This window comes from Gorilla gorilla, chromosome 8 (assembly GCF_029281585.2).
Source record: "Gorilla gorilla gorilla isolate KB3781 chromosome 8, NHGRI_mGorGor1-v2.1_pri, whole genome shotgun sequence".
NCBI classification, from domain to species: domain Eukaryota; kingdom Metazoa; phylum Chordata; class Mammalia; order Primates; family Hominidae; genus Gorilla; species Gorilla gorilla.
Window position 1 is genome coordinate 93,218,819 of NC_073232.2, and position 19,151 is coordinate 93,237,969.

The following is a 19,151-nucleotide window of genomic DNA, read 5'->3' on the forward strand; positions in this document are numbered from 1 at the left end:
CCCTTAATATTTTTTCCTTCATTTCAATCTTGGTGAATCTGATGATTATGTGTCTTGGGGTTTCTCTTCTTGAGGAGTATTTTAGTGGTGTTCTCTGTATTTCCTGAATTGGAATATTGGCCTGTCTTGCCAGGTTGTGGCAATTCTCCTGGATAATATCCTGAAGTGTGTTTTCCCACTTGGTTCCATTCTTCCTGTCACTTTCAGGGACCCCAATTAATCGTAGGTTTGGTCGTTTCACATAGTCCCATATTTCCTGGAGGCTTTGTTCATTCCTTTCCATTCATTTTTCTCTAATCTTGTCTTCATGCCTATTTCAGTAAGTTGATCTTCAATCTCTGATATCCTTCCACTTGATTGATTCAGCTATTTACACTTGTGTATGCCTCATGAAGTTCTTGTGCTGTGTTTTTCAGCTCCGTCAGGTCATTTAATGTTCTTCTCTAAACTGATTATTCTAGTTAGCAGTTCTTGTAACCTTTTAACATTTCTTAGCTTCCTTGTGTTGGGTTAGAACATGCTCCTTTAGCTTGGAGGAGTTTGTTCTTACCCACTTTCTGAAGCCTACTTCTGTCAATTCCTCAAACTCATTATCTGTCCAGTTTTTTTCCCTTGCTGGTAAGGAGTTTTGATCCTTTGGAAGAGAAGAGGCATTCTGGTTTTTTGAATTTTCAGCCTTTTTGCTCTGGTTTTTCCTCATCTTCGTCGATTTGTCTACCTTTGGTCTTTGATGTTGGTGACCTTCAGATGGGTTTTTTGAGTGGTTGTCCTTTTTGTTGATGTTGATGCTATTGCTTTTGTTTGTTAGTTTTTCTTCTAACAGTTAGGCCCCTCTTCTGCAGGTATGCTGGAGTTTGCTGGTGGTCCACTCCAGACCCTTTTTGCCTGGGTATCACCAGGGAGGCTGCAGAACAGCAAAGATTGCTGTCTGCTCCTTCCTCTGGAAGCTTCGTCCCAGAGGGGCACCTGTCACATGCCACCCGGGGCTTTCCTGTATGAAGTGTCTGTAGTCCCCTGCTGGGAGGTGTCTCCCCATCAGAGGCACGGGGCTCAGGGACCCACTTGAGGAGGGAGTCTGTCCCTTAGCAGAGCTCGAGTGCTGTGCTAGGAGATCTTCTGCTCTCTTCAGAGCTGGCAGGCAGGAATGTTTAGGTCTGCTGAAGCTGTGCCCACAGCTGCTACTTTCCCCAGGTGCTCTGTCCCAGGGAAATGGGAGTTTTATGTATAAGTCCCTGACTGGGGCTACTGCCTTTCTTTCAGAGATGCCCTGCCCAGAGAGGAGGAATCTAGAGAGGCAGTCTGGCTACAGTGGCTTTGTGGTGCTGCAGTGGGCTCTGCCCAGTCTGAACTTCTCGACAGCTTTGTTTACCCTATGAGAGGATAACGGGCTACTCAAGCCTCAGTAATGGTGGACGCCCCACCCCCACCAAGCTCAAGTGTCCCAGGTCAACTTCAGATTGCTGTGCTGGCAGCTTGAATTTCAAGCCTGTGGATCTTAGCTTGTTGAGCTCCATGGGGGTGGAATCCACTGAGCAAGACCACTTGGCTTCCTGGCTTCAGCCCCCTTTCCAGGGGAGTGAATGGTTCTGTCTTGCTGGTGTTCCAGGCACCACTGGGGTATGAAAAAAAAAAAAACTCCTGCAGCTAGCTCATTGTCTGCCCAAACGGCCTCCCAACTTTGTGCTTGAAACCCAGGGCCCAGGTTGTGTAGGTGCCCGAGGGATTCTCCTGGTCTGTGGGTTGCAAAGACAGTGGGAAAAGCATAGTATCTGGGCCAGATAGCTCCATCCCTCACAGCACAGTCCCTCAGAGCTTCCCTTGGCTAGGGGAGAGAGTTCTCTGACCCCTTGCACTTCCCAGGTGAGGCAATGCCCCACACTGCTTCTGCTTGCCCTCTGTGGGCTGCACTCACTGTCTAACCAGTCCCAGTGAGATGAGCCAGGTACCTCAGTTGGAAATGCAGAAATAACCCCCCTTCTGTGTTGGTCTCACTGGGAGCTGCAGACCAGAGCTGTTCCTATTTGGCCACCTTGCCTGGGCAACCATGACTGGTGTTTGACTACTGCTTACCAAAGCATTCCTGTAGCATAGATTATCCTTTTAAGTGTACTACGTTCCAGCTATGCCTGCTATTCATAAATTAAATAATTGAAAGCTGAATGCTTTCTTTGCCCTACTTATTAAAGGCGTTGCAACAGTTTGAATATATAACCTTTCAAACCTCATGATGAAACTTTATTCCTAGAATGGGTATGGTGGCTCATATCTGTAATCCCAGCACTTTGGGAAGCCAAGGCGGGGAGGATCTCTTGAGGTCAGTAGTGCAAGACCAGCCTAGGATAAAATGTGAGATCCTGTATTTACAAAAAATAAAAATAAAGGTGAAAAATATTTTAAAAATTGATCCCCCTTGTTGGAGGTGGGGCCTAATGGGACACTTTTGGGTCATGGAGGTGGATCCCTCATGAATGGCTTAGTGCTGTTTTTGTGGTAATGAGAGAGTCCTCACTCTATTAGTTCCCACAAAATCTAGTAGTTGAAAAGAGCCTGGCATAGGTGCATGGCTCACGACTGTAATCCCAGCACTTTGGGAGGCCGAGGCGGGTGGATCATGAGGTCAGGTCAGGAGATCGAGACCATCCTGGCTAACACGGTGAAACCCCGTCTCTACTAAAAATACAAAAAAATTAGCCAGGTGTGGTGGCGGGTTCCTGTAGTCCCAGCTACTTGGGAGGCTGAGGCAGGAGAATGGCGTGAACCCGGGAGGCGGAGCTTGCAGTGTGCAGAGATCGCGCTACTGCACTCCAGCCTGGGCAACAGAGCGAGACTCTGTCTCAAAAAAAAAAAAAAAAAAAGAGCCTGGCACCTCCCTTCCTTCTTTCCTGCTTCCTCTCTTGCCATGTGATCTCTGCACACCAGCACCCCTTCACCATCCATTATGAGTAGAAGCAGGCTGAAGCCCTTACCAGAGGCAAATGCTGGCACCATGCTTTTTGTACAGTCTGCAAAATCATGTGTCAAATAATCCTCTTTTCTTTATAAATTACCCAGCCGCAGGTATTCCTTTATGACAACACAAATTGACAAAGACAGGGCTTAAGTCAGTAATCTAATTAAGAAGCAAGCTAAACTGAAAGAAAAACCATGTATAAAACTAAATTGGTCTCTAAAATACAACTTTCTGGCATTTAGCTGGCTATTTTGAAACTCTTTGTAAAAGGAATTCACATCTATAAAGCAAATCTGCAGTTGTAAGGGCATCTCCCTCTCCACACCTAAAGCACTAGAAACTATTACAGTGGGGAAGACAGAAGACATTGGCTTAAAGTTTACATAACAAATCTTGTTTTTATTTAAGATATGTTTCCTGGCAATCATGTCTTGACTGGACTTTTGTCTATGCCCTTCTTTGTCTCAGCAGATTGTGGTGTTTAGAGCTAAGTTCTGTGCCTTTATGATGTAAATTTTTACCCAAGAGTCATGTCTTGGGAAGTATAAACTTAGGGCTGCCTAGCTAACAATTGTTTAGAGCAATTGAACAGGTAATTAAAAGATGGATACTGTAAGGGGTGGGGAGATACTATTTGAACACAGGTAAATGAAGAATCTTATAAAGTTATTATGATCGGCTTCCATGTGTCTGTGTCTCTATATGTTTATATGTGTCATGTGTATATGATATTTCACTACCAAAATATGGAAAGAAGCTCTAATAATTGGCTTAAAGGAAAGGTAAGCAATTAAATCAAATATTTTATCAGGAAAAATAGAAACTCACTGAAATGCCTTTTAGTTCATGTGACTTTAGTAATCTTTGGTAAATATAACTAATTTTTAAGTTGTTAGTAAAATAGAAATGTCTTCAGAATTGTCAGAATTAAATATAACTCAGATATTTTTACTTGGATCTACTTGTTGGACAGGTTTAGGCTATCTCTGCTGGATTTTCTCAAGGTCATAAAACTTGCTTCTGTGATTTTCGATACTTGTCAGACTTGTCTGTGACTTTTTTATTTTATTTTGAGACGGAGTCTCACTCTGTCGCCCAGACTGGAGTGCATGGCGTGATCTCTGCTCACTGCAAGCTCCGCCTCTCGGGTTCACGCCATTCTCCTGCCTCAGTCTCCCAAGTAGCTGGGACTACAGGCGCCCGCCACCTTGCCTGGCTAATTTTTTTGTATTTTTAGTAGAGACGGGGTTTCACCATGTTAGCCAGGATGGCCTCCATTTCCTCACCTTGTGATCTGCCCACTTCGGCCTCCCTAAGAGCTGGGATTACAGGCGTGAGCCACCGTGCCCGGCCTTGTCTGTGACTTAATGTCTTAGAGTCATTAGATTCAAGGCTTTAAACAAATGGCCATGGTAAGGCGTGGGGATGTATATGGAGTTCTCTCTGGCCCACCTGTGCCTCCTGGCTATGCTGGGAAAGGTTAGACGTTATCTTCACAACTGTTTTCTCTGTTCTGAGCTCTACACTTGGTGTATAAATTTAGGACTCAGAGAAGTCCTGACCTTTACAGTCATCCTTGCGTGCGACATGCGTACTTGGGACCCATGGTGACTAAGGAAGAGATTAGGGAGGGTACCTGTGTCATAGTTTCAAAATTCTTTTTATTAATTAAAAATATTAAAGTCATGTTATGTTAAATTAAGTAATAGAAAATCATTAAATGTCGGAGTCATTTGTATGGTATAGAAAAGCTAAATATGGTATGGGAAAGCTAAATATAAATATTGATATGAAACAGTTCAAAATTACTTCCTCCTAGTTAATATTTGTAATTAAAACTATCAGATATAAGAGAGACAATTCTACATACAGAGTGTGAGAAAGCAAGATGTGTTTTTGGTGAAGAAGTTTATCAAAAAGACATGAGGATGTGGTTTTTGCTAAAGGAAAAGTAATTTTATATAGTGTAGAGGTTAAAAGTTGTTTCATAATGATAAAGAAAATCTTACACATAAAAGTAAATGGACAAAAAGAGAATAGGTAAAAAGAAGTGGAAAAGCTATGGGACTCATCCCAACAGGGTGAGAATCTTTAGATGGCTGTTAAAAAATTGAATGAATAAAATAGAAATTGAAAGAGTTAAAACAATAGTCTTAATACAACACTGTTGAAGTTTGTGTGAACCAAAGGAAGCCTATCCTGGTTCCCCAATGTTTAAAGGCCCCAAACCAGTTTGCTGCATTTCTCCTAGGCTGGAGAAATTTTAAAAGCTGTAAGACCAAGATTATAATGAGAAAGCTGACCCAGAATTTCTTACGTCAGTGCTGAGGCAGGTTAGTCGAGATAAAGATTGACAAAAGGGCCATGGTTACTTGGCTTAACCCTCTGCTATGGGCCCAAAGCCTTTTGTACAAGAGAGAGTAAAATGATCTGGGGGTGGAGAGAAGTTTTTGAGACTAGAACATAAAAATGTAAGGGTTGACAGGATTATAAAAGTTGGAATGTTTCAATAGGCTCTATATATGGTAGCTATGTCTCCTTTATGTAAATTTTTTAGATAAAGGCCTGACACCTTGTTTATATGAGTCTCTTACAAGGTTTTTGACCTTGCAGTTAATTAAAGAATTTCACTTTCTGAACCAAAAAGGAGCCTGAATAACCAAAGCAATTCGAAACAAAATAATAAAGCTGGAAGCATCACATTACCTGACTTGAAATTATACATGTCTATAGTAACCAAAACAACATGGTACTGTTATAAAAATAGACACATAGATCAATGAAACAGAATAGAGAACCCAGAAATAAAGCCACATACTTATAACCAGTTGATCTTTTGCAAAGTTAACAGAAACATGCACCAGGGAAAGGAAATCCTATTCAATAAATGGTGCTGGGAAAATTAGCTTGACATATGCGGAAGAATGAAACTGGACCCATCTCTTACCATATACAATAGTTAACTCAACATTCATTACAGACTTAAATGTGAGTTCTCAAACTAAAAATTTTAGAAGAAAACATAGGAAAAAGTCTTTTGGACATTGGCCTAGGCAAATAATTCATGACTAAAACCTGAAAAGCAAATGCAACAAAAACAAAAATAAACAAATGGAACTTCATTAAACTAAAAAGCTTCTGTGTAGCAAATAAAATAATTAACAGAATATAAAGACAACTTTCAACAAAAGACTAGTATCCAGGATCTACAAGGAACTCAAACAACTCAACAGGAAAAAACCAGCAAACAAGTTAACCCCATTAAAAAGTGGGCAAAGGATATGAACAGATATTTTCAAAAGAGGACATACAAATGGCCAAGTGTACAAAAAAGTGTTCAACATCACTAATAATCAGAGAAACACAAATGAAAACCACAGTAAGATGCCATGTCATATCAGTCAGAATGGCTATTATTAAAAAGTCAAAAAACAACAAATGTTGGTGAAGATGCGGAGAAAAGGGAATGTTTACACCCCGCTGGTGGGAATGTAAATTAGTCCAGCCTCTGTGGAAAGTAGTATGGAGATTTCTCAAAGAACTAAAAATTGAACTACCATTCAATCCAGCAATCTCACTACTGCATGTCTACCTAAAGAAAAAAAAAACATTATATCAAAAAGATGCCTGCACTCATATATTTATCACAGCACTATACACAACAAAGATATGGAGTCAACCTATGTGTCCATCAATGGAGGACCAAAGAAAATATTATATAAAATATATATATACACACACACGCACACACACATTATACTACTCAGCCATAAAAAGAATGAAGTAACATCTTTTGCAACAACATGGATGAAACTGGAGGCCATTATCCTCAGTGAAATAACTTAGAAATACTCAAATAGCACATGTTCTCACTTATAAATGAGAGCTAAATAATGCATACACATGGACATAGAGAGTGGGATAATAGACACTAGAGACTTGGAAGACTGGGAGGGTGAGAGGGGAGTGAGGAATGAGAAATTACCTAATGGGTACACTGTACACTATACAAATGATTATGTTAAAAGCCTAGATTTCACCACTACACAGTGTATCAATGCAGTAAAGTGCATTCATATACCCCAAATCTGTATAAACAAAGAATGTCACTTTCTGACAGGCCCAGGAACCTCAAGATATTTCTGGACCTCAAGAAGAGAGGAATTCACTCAATTCATACAATTATAAGCACAGTCTCATACAATTATAAGCACAGTCTGATGATACAACCTTGGCTTGGCTTCCTAGTCTCAAGGCTTTTGACAGTCTAATCTAAAATCCTTATGAAAGCTTCAGCAAAGCCAACACAAAAAAGTTTGATATGGTCAATCACTATTCTTGCTGCACTTTATGCAAATAATCAGGCCGAATTATTATTATTATTATTATTATTAATTATTATTTTTTTGAGACGGAGTCTTGCTCTGTTGCCAGGCTGGAGTGCAGTGGTGATCTCGGCTCACTGCAACCTCTGACCCCCTGGTTCAAGTAACTCTCCTCCCTCAGCCTCCAAAGTAATGGGATTACAGGCACCCACCACCCCCAGCTAATTTTTGAATTTTTAGTAGAGACAGGGTTTCACCATGTTGGCCAGAATGGTCTCCATCTCCTGACCTCGTGGATCCACCCGTAATCAGGCCAAATTATTTTGGAAAAAAATTGATCTATGATTTCTCTTTGATAGAAAAGGGGGACTGGAGAAGGAAAAATTATGTTTCAGAATAAAACTATAGCCTACCAGTTATTAGATTTCAGCCCTAACCATTATTTTTGAGTTTTTATTGTTTTCCTACAATTTAGACTGACTCCTGAATTATTTCCTGGCTATACAAAGAAAAAATAATCAAGCTTTAATTTTCTTCATGATATTTTCAGTTGGCTCCCTAGTAGAATAGGTTCTTTTAAAAATTCTGAGGCATGAATAGCTGACATAATTTTACCCTAAAAGCTTGCTATATAATGGATAGTTTCTAAGGGACAGGTTCTGGACCCACCATCTCTCGGCCACCAAAGACATTGCTGTTGTTTACAAGTAACTAAGACATGTTTCTTTCTGAGGAACTGGATTTGTCAGCCTCTTTCTTTAGCCTCTCAGCTACCTCAGACTTTGGGGGTAGGCTTGCATATACCTGCTCACAATGAAACACTTTCCTGCTAAAATCTGGAACAAAACAAGAATTCCCGCATTCACCACTTTTATTAAACATAGTACCGGAAGTCACAGCTAGAGCAATTAGGCAAGAGAAAGAAATAAAGGGCATCCAAGTTGTAAAGAAAGAAGTCAAATTATTCTTATTCCAGGTGACATGACCTTGTATGTAGAAAAACCTAAAGGCTCCACCAAAAAAACTCTTAGAACAGATAAATGAATGAATTCATTAACATTGCAGGATACAAAATCAACATAAAAATCAATAGCATTTCTATATGCTAACAATGATCAATCTGAAAAATAAATCAAGAAAGCAATCTCACTTACAGTAGCTATGAAAGAAAAAATTTACCTAGGAATAAATTTAACCAAAGAGATGAAAGATCCCTTGAAGGGAAACTATAAAACACTTATGAAAGAAATTGAAGATAACACAAAAATTGGAAAGATATCCCATGTTCATGGATTGGAAGAATATTGTTAAAATGTCTACACTACCCAAAGCAATCAACATATTCAATTCAATCCCTATGAAAATATCAATGATATCTTCATGAAAATAGGAAAAAATCCTAAAGTTCAAAAGAAATTACAAAAGACCTTGAGTAGCTAAAGTAAACTTGTGTAAAAAGAATAAAGCTGGAGGAATCACACTCTCTGGTTTCAAATTATACTACAAAGCTGTTATAACCAAAACAGCATGACACTGGCATAAAAACAGAAACATAGGCCAATGGAACAGAATAGAGAAGCTAGAAATAAATCCATGCACTTACAGCCAATTCATTTTTTATGAAGGTGCCTAGAACATACATTGGGAAAAGGACAGTCATTTTAGTAAATGTTGCTGGAAAACTGGATAGCCACATAAAGAAGAGTGAAACTAGATACCTATCTTTCCCCATGTACAAAAATCAACTCAAAATGGATTAAATACTTAAATATAAGACCTGAAACTATGAAACTACTAGAAGGAAATATTGGGGAAATGTTATAACACATTGGTCTGGCCAATTTTTTTTTAAGACCTCAAAGGCACAGACAACAAAAAGCAGAAATAGACAAATATGATTAAATCAAGCTAAAAAGTTTCTGCACAGTGAAGGAAACAAAAAGTGAAGGGACCTACAGACTAGGAAAAAATATTTGCAAAGCATCCATCTGACAAGGGATTAATCATCAAAATATATAAGGGACTCAAGTCAATAGCAAAAAAACAAATGATTCGATTTAAAAAATGGGCAAAAGACCTGAATAGATATTTCTCAAAAGAAGACATAGAAATGGCTGACAGGTATATGCAAAAATGTTCATCATCACTAATCATTAGGGAAATGTAAATCAAAACCACAACGAGATATCACCTCATCCTATTTAGAATGATTATCCAAAAGACAAAAAATATTAAATGCTGATGAGGATGAAGAGAAAGGAATGGTCAGGTGAGAATGTAAAGTAGTACAGTCATTATGAAAAACAGTAGGGAGGTTACTCAAAAAATTAAACATAGAAGTACCTTATGATCCAGCATTCCCACTACTGGGTATATGTCCAAAAGAAAGGAAATGAATATACTGAAGAGATATCTGCACTCCCATGCTTATTGCAGCACTATTCGCAACAGCTAAGATGTGAAATTTGCCTGTGTCCATCAACAGATGGATGTATTAAAAATGTGGTACATATACACAGTGGAATATTAGCCATAGAAAGAATGAAATCCCATCATTTGTGGCAACATTGTGGGAACTGGAGGACATTATGTTAAGTGAAATAAGTCAGGCACAGAAAGACAAATAGTACTTTTTCTCACTCATATGTGGAGCTAAAAAAGTGGATTTTATGGAGGTGGAGAGTGGACTGGTGGTTACTAGAAGCTGGGAAGGGAGTGGGGGGATCAAGAGAAGCTGGTTGATGCATACAAAAATATTGTTAGACGGAAGGAGTAAGGTATAATATTTGATAGTAGAGAAATTGTAGTTAACACTAATTTTTTTGTATATTTCAAAAGAGATAGAAGAATTAGGTTTCCAACACAAAGAGAAACATTTAAAGTGATGGATATACTATTTACCCTGATTTGATCATTCATGTTGTATACATGTATCAGAAAATTACATGTACCCTCAAAATATGTACAACTATGATATATCAATAAAAGTACATAAATAACTAAATAAAAAATAAAAAACTCCACATTAGCACTCATATTTAAAATACTCCACCTAAAGGACAACTTAAAAAGAAAAAGTGTAACCGTTTCAAAATACCAAAGCAGTCAGTGATTTTAGGAACTATGGGAGGCAGCTTTTTATCAGATAAGACTAAGGGAATATTGCTGGTAGATGTATTAAGGCACTTCAGCCCTGCACCCAGTGTTCCTATGTATTTGTCTGTGGTTATTATTCAACAGCAGGTTATACATCTATAAAACTTGTTTCAAGTTATTAAATAAACTAAAAGAAAATTTTCAGTTGACATAAAAGTTATAAAGCATGCTGAGTTTTTTTGCTATGTTCTTTATCCTTAAATAGAGTTTAATTCCCCACTTATTAGTGTTTGTCCTATATGGTGACAAATCTACAATAATGTAATAGTATTTGCTATTTGGTTTATTTATAATATAAAGTTATAGAAATATAACTTTATTTTATATACATTTATATTATTTTTACTAAGTATTCATAAATGGTTTTATTTATTTTTGAGACAGAGTCTTGCTCTGTTGCCCAGGCTGGAGTGCAGTGATGCAATCTCGGTTCACTGCAACCTCTGCCTGCCGGGTTAAAGTGATTCTCCTGCCTCAGCCTCCCAAGTACCTGGGACTACAGCTGTGTGCCACCGTGCCTGGCTAATTTTTGTATTTTTAGTAGAGACAGGGTTTCACCATGTTGGCCAGGTTGGTCTCGAACTCCGGACCTCAAGTGATCCATCCACCTGGGCCTCCCAAAGTGCTGTGATTACAGGTGTGAGACGCCATGCCCAGCCTATAAACTGTTTTAGATAAATTATGCCTGTTCATTTGGCATTTTGCAGGTGCTCATGCAAAAAATATATCAAATCCAGCAGGTAGATGATTTCAGTGACATTTCTATTATTTGAAGAATATTGTTATTATAAAAATACTGTTTTCATAATCACCTCTGAAAACTTTCATTTAAACATTAAACATAATTTATTTAAACATTTTAATACCTGCACTACACTTTAGACCACTTAAAAATAATAAATGTTCTATATTTTCTGTTTGTCATTTTTCTCCTTTATGTTAAGATTTTGTTAAATTATTTTCCCTAGGTGCTTCATAGTTTTGGATGCTAACGTAAATGGTACTTAAAATTTTTTTTGTAGCCTCTTTTTTCATTGCTGTGTTGAAATGCAATAGATTTTTTGCCTGGTATTATATCGGCTAAATTCCCGTTCAAATAATGTGTCTGTAGATTAGTATAAGTTATCTCTATATATCATGTCATCTATGACAGTTACAGATTTGTTTTCTTTTTCTACCCACGTGGTTTAATTTTTATTCTTGTCTTGCTGGCTATGACTTCAGAACAGTGTTGAATTGGTGGTAATAGACAACTTGGTCTTCTTCCTGACCTTGAGGGAAACATGTTCAATATTTCCCCACAAAGTATGATGTGTGCTGTAAAATGTTTACCTTATAATTGTTCAACCTATTGACATTCTGAGATGGAAGGGTCTGCAGGGTCCCAGAACTAGAAGAGGAGGCTAGCAGTATGGCTGCTACCCAAGATTAAGTGGTGATGGGCACTCTCATGGGGTCAGGAAGAACAAAAAAGCCTGACATTAGAGTAAATGGGTCAGTGGGGGTGTTGATAAGATGTTGAAAGATGATAGAAGGGAAAGCAGGCAGTGAGAGGCAGGGACAGGGACTGTTGGGTCACTCTCACCAATCCCAGGATTGATCTTTGCAGGAAACCTCGATGCCTGGACAGGAGTTCCTATACCTCTGCAGAGGATACAGAGATAGGATGATTAGCACAAGGGGCCATTCCTCATTTCTGCCCACATCAGATTCTGAATCTGTCCTGTTTATTTCAATTATACCAAATGTGAAATAATCACTGAACTTTCTTTGGGGTTGCCAGGCTGGCTTTCCTGGCAGATAGTGGGAGGTAGATGACCGCACACCCCAAATTGTCAATAACTGAGCACACTTCTCCATGAGCAAAAGGGTTTCAGAGATCCAAGAACCATTCTAACCATTGGGAGTAAAGGAGACTAGTACATGCCTTTCATTTTCTTTAGACCTATTTTGTTTTAGAGTTTTAGAATATGTTTTTGTTTTTGTTTTCTTGTTAAGACGTTAAGAAATTTTAGACAAGGCTAAAATCCCTCTGACACATCCTCCCTGATCCCTTTCTCCTCTCACTCTACTCCTCAGAGGAAACCACCAAACCACGATCATTAGTTTGTTGTATCTCCTTCCAGATGTTTCAGTGAATTTGTACTCATATGACTACAGAAAATATATAGTGTTATTGTGTGTGTGTGTTGAATACTATCACGTTAAAGTTACATTTTCCCCGTTTACCTTTTGGAGTGTCGGTATTTTTAGAGAAAATGTTGCAAGAACCACAGTGAAACACTTTTTCTGGAAACGTTTGTCAGGGATGATAACGAACATGGAGGAGGAAGATGCTAATGCCATTGAAACTCAAGACTAAGAAAATTGAAAAAGGCTTAATTTATAGTGGGAACTGCACGGCAGAGAAAAGAAAAACAGCTGCCCTGAATTTCATCCATCCTTGCCCAATTCCCACAGGACACCCACACATCTTAGCAACAAGGAGTGCAAGTGAGGGCTCTGGTTGGCATCAAAATGTCTATTGTTTCCTCTCCTTAAGATAAAATCTGAATGAAGAGACTAAATGAGTTTCCTTTAAGCATGGAAAGGCTCTTGTTCCATTACGATAGGACTGCTGCAAAGATGAGGGATGAATATGAGGTGTGTGTTTTAAGGACTCTGCTTCCAATTATTATCATTCCTTTATTGTTGAGAAGCAGTGTCTGTATTAGAAGGATCAGGGACTGAATACTCTTCAGAAATTCATTATATTCAGCAGCCACTTTTTAACCTTTGCCTGTGAGTGATTTTTGTAATGCACTCTTAGTGGACGATTTTTAAATTCTAAAGGTGAATGAAATGGCATTGTCAAAGTGGTAATGTCTATGGTGATGAGAACACTAGTGCCTGGAAATTGAGTTCTTCAGGGGAGGGATATCATGGGAAGAGTTAGAAAGAATTGTGTCTTGATTTCCAATATATTAATTTATTCAAAGAGCTTCATCTACTTATATATCAGAATCACAGAATATTAGATCCAAAAAGACATTAGAAATAATCCAGCTATTGAAATAAATTTTATGGAGATAACAAGAGAGGCAGACAGACTACATGAACAGTCCAAGGTCACACAGCTGGTTCATGGAAAGAACAAGAAAAATCCAGGCTTCCTGAACTGAGATGGGTGCAATGGGCGTTCTCTGCAGTGTGTTGCCTCCTTAATTTGGCCACGTATCGATCCATGTATTGATTGAAGAATTCCCATAGAATGAAGCTTTTGAGAGATGGTATGGGGTAGAGGAAGGGACATTAGTTATGGGATTAGATGCTTGAATTTGAATTGTGAATCTGTCACCTGTGACTGTAGGTAAATCCCTTTACTGGCCAACCTTAGTTTGACTACCTGAAATCTTATCTTGCAGGGGTCTTCGGAGAACTAAATAAAACTCCAGGAAAGTGCCAACACAGAGCCCAGCACATTGAAGGCTCTTGAAAAACTATAGTTTCCATCTTCTCTGTTTAAAAATATGTCAAAAGGGAAGAAATAAAGGAACAGAAAAAAAAGTGAAACCTAGAAATATAGTCATGTGCAGCATAGTGACAATTTTTTCAGTGACAGGACTGCATATAGGACAGTGGTCCCATAAGATTATTATACCATTTTTTAATTGGACCTTTTCTATGTTTAGATACACAAATACTTACCATTGTGTTACAATTGCCTACAGTATTCAGTATAGTAATATGCTGTACAAGTTTATAGCCTAGGAGCAACAGGTCAAACCATATAGCCTAAGGATGCAGCAGGCTATACCATTTAGGTCTGTGTTAAGTTCACCCTGCGAAGTTCATGTAATAAAAAATCACCTAATCATGTTTCTCAGAACATATCCCTATCATTAAGTGACACATGAATTCAATTCTTATTGGAAATATCTCTGATCTTGGGATATCTATATTTTTCTTTTTTTCTTCCTTTCCTAATCTACTAATTGAAGTCACCAACAGTAACTCCAGTTGTGCCTCATCTGCAAAGTGACCTTGGGAACTTTGGCTTGCCAGGGAAGGCTGCGAGGGGTCTAATTTTATACAATGACCCAAGAAATGGTGAAGAAAGCTCTAGAACTTGTGTTTGGGCCCTGGATCACTTAGATCCAGGGATTCAGAGGGAGAGAAGGTGAAGGTCATCTCTGATTTCTGAGGAACTGCCCTCAGTGCACAGGAAATTCATTTTGAAAATGCAGAAAAATAGTTATTGTGTTTTTCCCAAGGGTGATTATTTGTTGTGGGTATAAAGGTGTGGTTTTTCATGTGCTACTTGCTGGGGACATCAAAATGCCCGCTGATTGATCCTAGCTCCTACAGGTTTGATGCATGATGCAGGTTTGACCATGTTTAAACCTGCCCTCTACTAGCTGTTTGGGAGTCAAGGATAAACAAGCTACATTCTCACATTTGGAGAAAATGGTCTCAATCCTTGATAGAAGGGCTGTGAGAAACCAAGCTAGAAAATCAATATGAAACAAAGCAGCAGAAACAAAGACTTATGCCTCCATCTCTACTCCTGTGACCCTGATAGAAACGTGAAGGAAATGTAAATATGCTTTCGTTTAGAGAAGGGGATTTTCATTTAGAGAAGCTGCTTGAACTAGCGGCACTGTTGTGGGACCAGATGCTGGAAAGGACCCACAGCACTTACTCTGAACCCTCCTCTGAAGAAAGTGGCAAAACCTCAAGACATTCCAGGAAGGAGAGAGGATTCAGGCCATGAACTATGAGGAGAAGGTGTCCCTCAGATTATAGTCTGGAAGCAATATGTCAGGTGAAGGTAGCAGCAGCAGAGGCATTTTTACTGATTTCAAGACTTTCTCTGCAAATGAGGGTGGAAGAACCTGAAAGGAAGCTTGAGAATTCCCAGGGGTTCTTGACCGGGAGGCTGGGGAGGGAGGGGTTGGCTCACAGATTCCCTGGCAGATGAACAGCAGATGGCAGAAACGAGAGACTGCTGCAGATTCTGGGTTTCTCTCTCAGCATTGAACAGAGGCACAGCCATGAATGGGATTTACAGAAAACCCACAATGAATGTTACATAGAACTGGGGTGCTGCCCCACCACAGTGTGAGGCGGAAACGGGCCCCAGGCAGGTACAGTTGCACTGGGAAGAGTCTGGCCCTACCGGCTCTGGCACCTTCCTATAAGCATCAGTGCATACTCAGAAGAGGCACAGGAGTTGCTGGGGTGAGGGTGATGACCAGTGGGGTGGGGGTTGGGGGTACCCATGACCCCATGACCATCCCACTGGGGAAGCATCTCTCTGGTTTCAGGAGAATGTTCAAAAGTGTTCTCTAGTTTTCTAGCAATAGCTGTGGGGCTTTTAGTTGATTCTTCATACACTTGCACCAAATGTTCCATGTCTTCTATCCTGAGATCTAGATCGTGTCCCGGGGTTGGGATCTGGCAAACGTGGATGAGAATACCACAGGGGACATGAAGGCGGAGTGGAGAGAATGAATAGACATTGACTTTGATGTTAATGATGATAAAAGAGAGAAGAAAACTTGGCCAGAATCTGCTTTTACATGGCAGAAATAGTAACTGATAGCAAACTGGTACCAAAGCTGCTGGGAAGTCTGCTGGGGGAAAAGCTGTATTTGTACAGTGAAGAAAGGTACCTGCTCTCAGAGTAAGAAGGAAATAGCTTAACATGGATACTCATGGGCCAGCTAAGAGGAGTGGAAAGCCCCAGGCACCTTCCTCAGATAGCTTAAATGCCTCATGCCTGGGGGCACGCTCCCTTTGATTGGAGCTGTCTCCTTGGCCTCCTCCGCCACCTTGCTGTCCCATTAGCTTTGCCTCCTTCAAGCAAATGGGTTCTCCTGGCATCTTTTCTTTATCTCTTATGCAGGTTTTTCCTTCCCACACTGTGGGCTGGCCAACCCTTCCCTCAATCTGATCCTACCTGTGATCTAGTGGAACTAATAGACATTTCTGGCTTGTGGTTTAAGGCTGTAGGAGTATGTGTTTACCTTTAAATATTTAATGGGTTTTGCCTCCCTTATACTTTTCTCTGTTCTGGATAGGGAGAAATTGTCAAATATTTAGGCACATAGTAGGAGAAAAAGCCCACTGTACACTTATATTTGGAAAGCACCAATTATAAAAAACAAAAAACTGCCTTTGCAGAGAGCAACCTAGTGGGGAAAAATGATAATGATATTCTGCTAATTCTAGCTTTTTCCAATTGTTTTAGTCACTCTGTACTTCTTATTCTGTAGGTTTGCTATTGTTTTTCATTTGCTTTTTGACTTTCCACCTCTTTAGTTGACATTTTGTTTCTGTTTTTCTGTTCCTTGTTCTGTTTGAACTATTGTTCTTTTTTATGTATAATTACAGTGTAAGCCAGAAGTCCAGATAACGTTAAGCTAGAAAGCCCCTATTAATATGCATTTGTACCACAAAAAGTAATGAGCGCATTTGTATGACAAACGAAAATGTGTTATCTTGGAGAATAGTGAACACGAAGGTTAGGCAATGTGAAGATTCAATGACGTTTTCCCAAGTTCAAGGATTGCATTTGGGAACTATATTTGCCCTGGGTTAGAGGTGGGTGTTAAGTAGAAAGAGAATTGGAAGCTGATAAAGGAATTACTAACACTGCCATTTGTTTTACAAATTTCAATTAAAGGATTTAATATGATAGTTAAACTATAAATTACATTTAGTAAAGGTACAAGATGGGCATTTCCCTTAATTTAATATTCCTGCCTAATGGCAGGGGGCATTAATCCCTGAGTCACTGGGTGGTCTCAAACTCAAACTAAAATCCTGGTATTTATGATTCCCGGTTAAACAATACTGTGCGTCAGACAGCAGAGTCGAATAAAGTAGTTTTTTCTTTAGAGCCTAGAATTTGATATGATCCCATTGCACTTGAAACATTTAACAGATCTAGAATGAATCAAATGTTTGGATAAACCACTGCAGTTTATCTTTCATTTGCTTGACAATTGCAAATGAAGTATGACTTGATTTTGTTGGGTTTCAAAGCCAATATAAAGGAACATTTAAGGAAAAAGAGCATCAAGACATGAATGTATACTTAATGTTATCAAATTATAAAAACTTAACAAAATCAATTTTGCAGAATTTATAGAGAGTTCCATGACATTTCCAATTAGGTGAAAAGAGCTTATCTTTTTCAATCACTAAGCTTAACATACTTTTTCTAGTGCTTCGCATTTTTAATTTACACTCTGTTAAAGGGCTAACTCCAAGTTGATTTGTGTGTGTGTATGTATACATGATATATATATATATATACACACACACACACACACACATATATATATGTATATAATAAAGGCTTTTGAATCAAGTGTTCCATGTCTTCTCTTACTGGAGGTCCAGATAGTGTTCTGGTGATAGGAATATAATATAGAATATAATTCTACAGAGAAGAAATGAATGCAGAGTGGAGATGATGCAGACATCAACTATGATATTAATGACCATGAAATAGAAAAGAAAACGATCAGAATTTGGAAGAGCTTTAGCTAAGAGGCACAGAATCAGCTTCTACATGGAGTTTGTGAAGCTATGAAAATTTGTTCGTGGTTTATTCAGCATAAATGGTAGCAGGCAACAGCCTGATAAGAATACTTCTCTACCTAAAATTCTTCCACAGATGCCACTGCTCTTATGATCAAGTTCTTTATAGTCATTTTTTGGCCTTGGAAATTTGGCTACTTTTTATGCCCTGGCCTCTTGCTCTCCAGCCACACTGTTTTAATTTCTTTCAAGTATCTTCTTTCTGCTCCTTAGAACTCTGCATATAACTTGCTGCCTCAACCCACCTAATTCCTTGAGCTCACTTGCTCCTGCTGCGTTTCCAGTTCTGCAGGGAAGGCTTCCCTTTCCAAGGACTAAGTTAGGGATTCTTGTTATATGCTCTCATAACACCCTCTGTCACTAACATTGTAGTCAGTTACTACTTTGTTATTTCTTTAGTGCCGGTCTCCCTCTTTAGACTGGTATTTCCATGAGTAGGGACCATTATCTGTCTTGCTTAAGCATGTTGCATGGCACATAAGAAAAACAGTTAATTGGATGAATAAATGAACAAGGCAGAAACTTGTTATTGTGGGTTTGTATGCCCTCCCCACAACAAAACAAAAGATATGTTGAAGTCCTTAATCCTCAGTACTGTGAATGTGTCCTTACTTGGAAATAGGGTCTTTATAGATATAATCAAGTTAAAGTGAGGCCATTAGGGCAGGCCTTAATCCAATATGACTGGTGTCCTTATAGGAGGAAAATGCCACAGGAAGACAGAGACACATGCAAGAAACTGCATAGGGCGACAGAGGCAGAGGCTGGGGTGATGCTTCTATAAGCCAAGATCACCATGGATTGATGGCCTCCACCAGAAGCTAGGACGAGAAAAGGAAGGATTCTAGTGAGTCTTAAAGGTGAGAGGTGACAGCGTGCTGGCAGTCCTCAGAGCCCTCGCTTGCTCTGGGCACCTCCCCTGCCTGGGCTCCCACTTTGGTGGCATTTGCGGAGCCCTTCAGTCCCCCACTGCACTGTGGGAGCCCCTTTCTGGGCTGGCCAAGGCCGGAGCCCATTCCCTCAGCTTGCAGGGAGGTGTGGAGGGAGAGGCACGAGTGGGAACCGGGGCTGTGTGAGGCGCTTGCGGGCCAGCTGGAGTTCCGGGTGGGCGTGGGCTTGGTGGGCCCCGC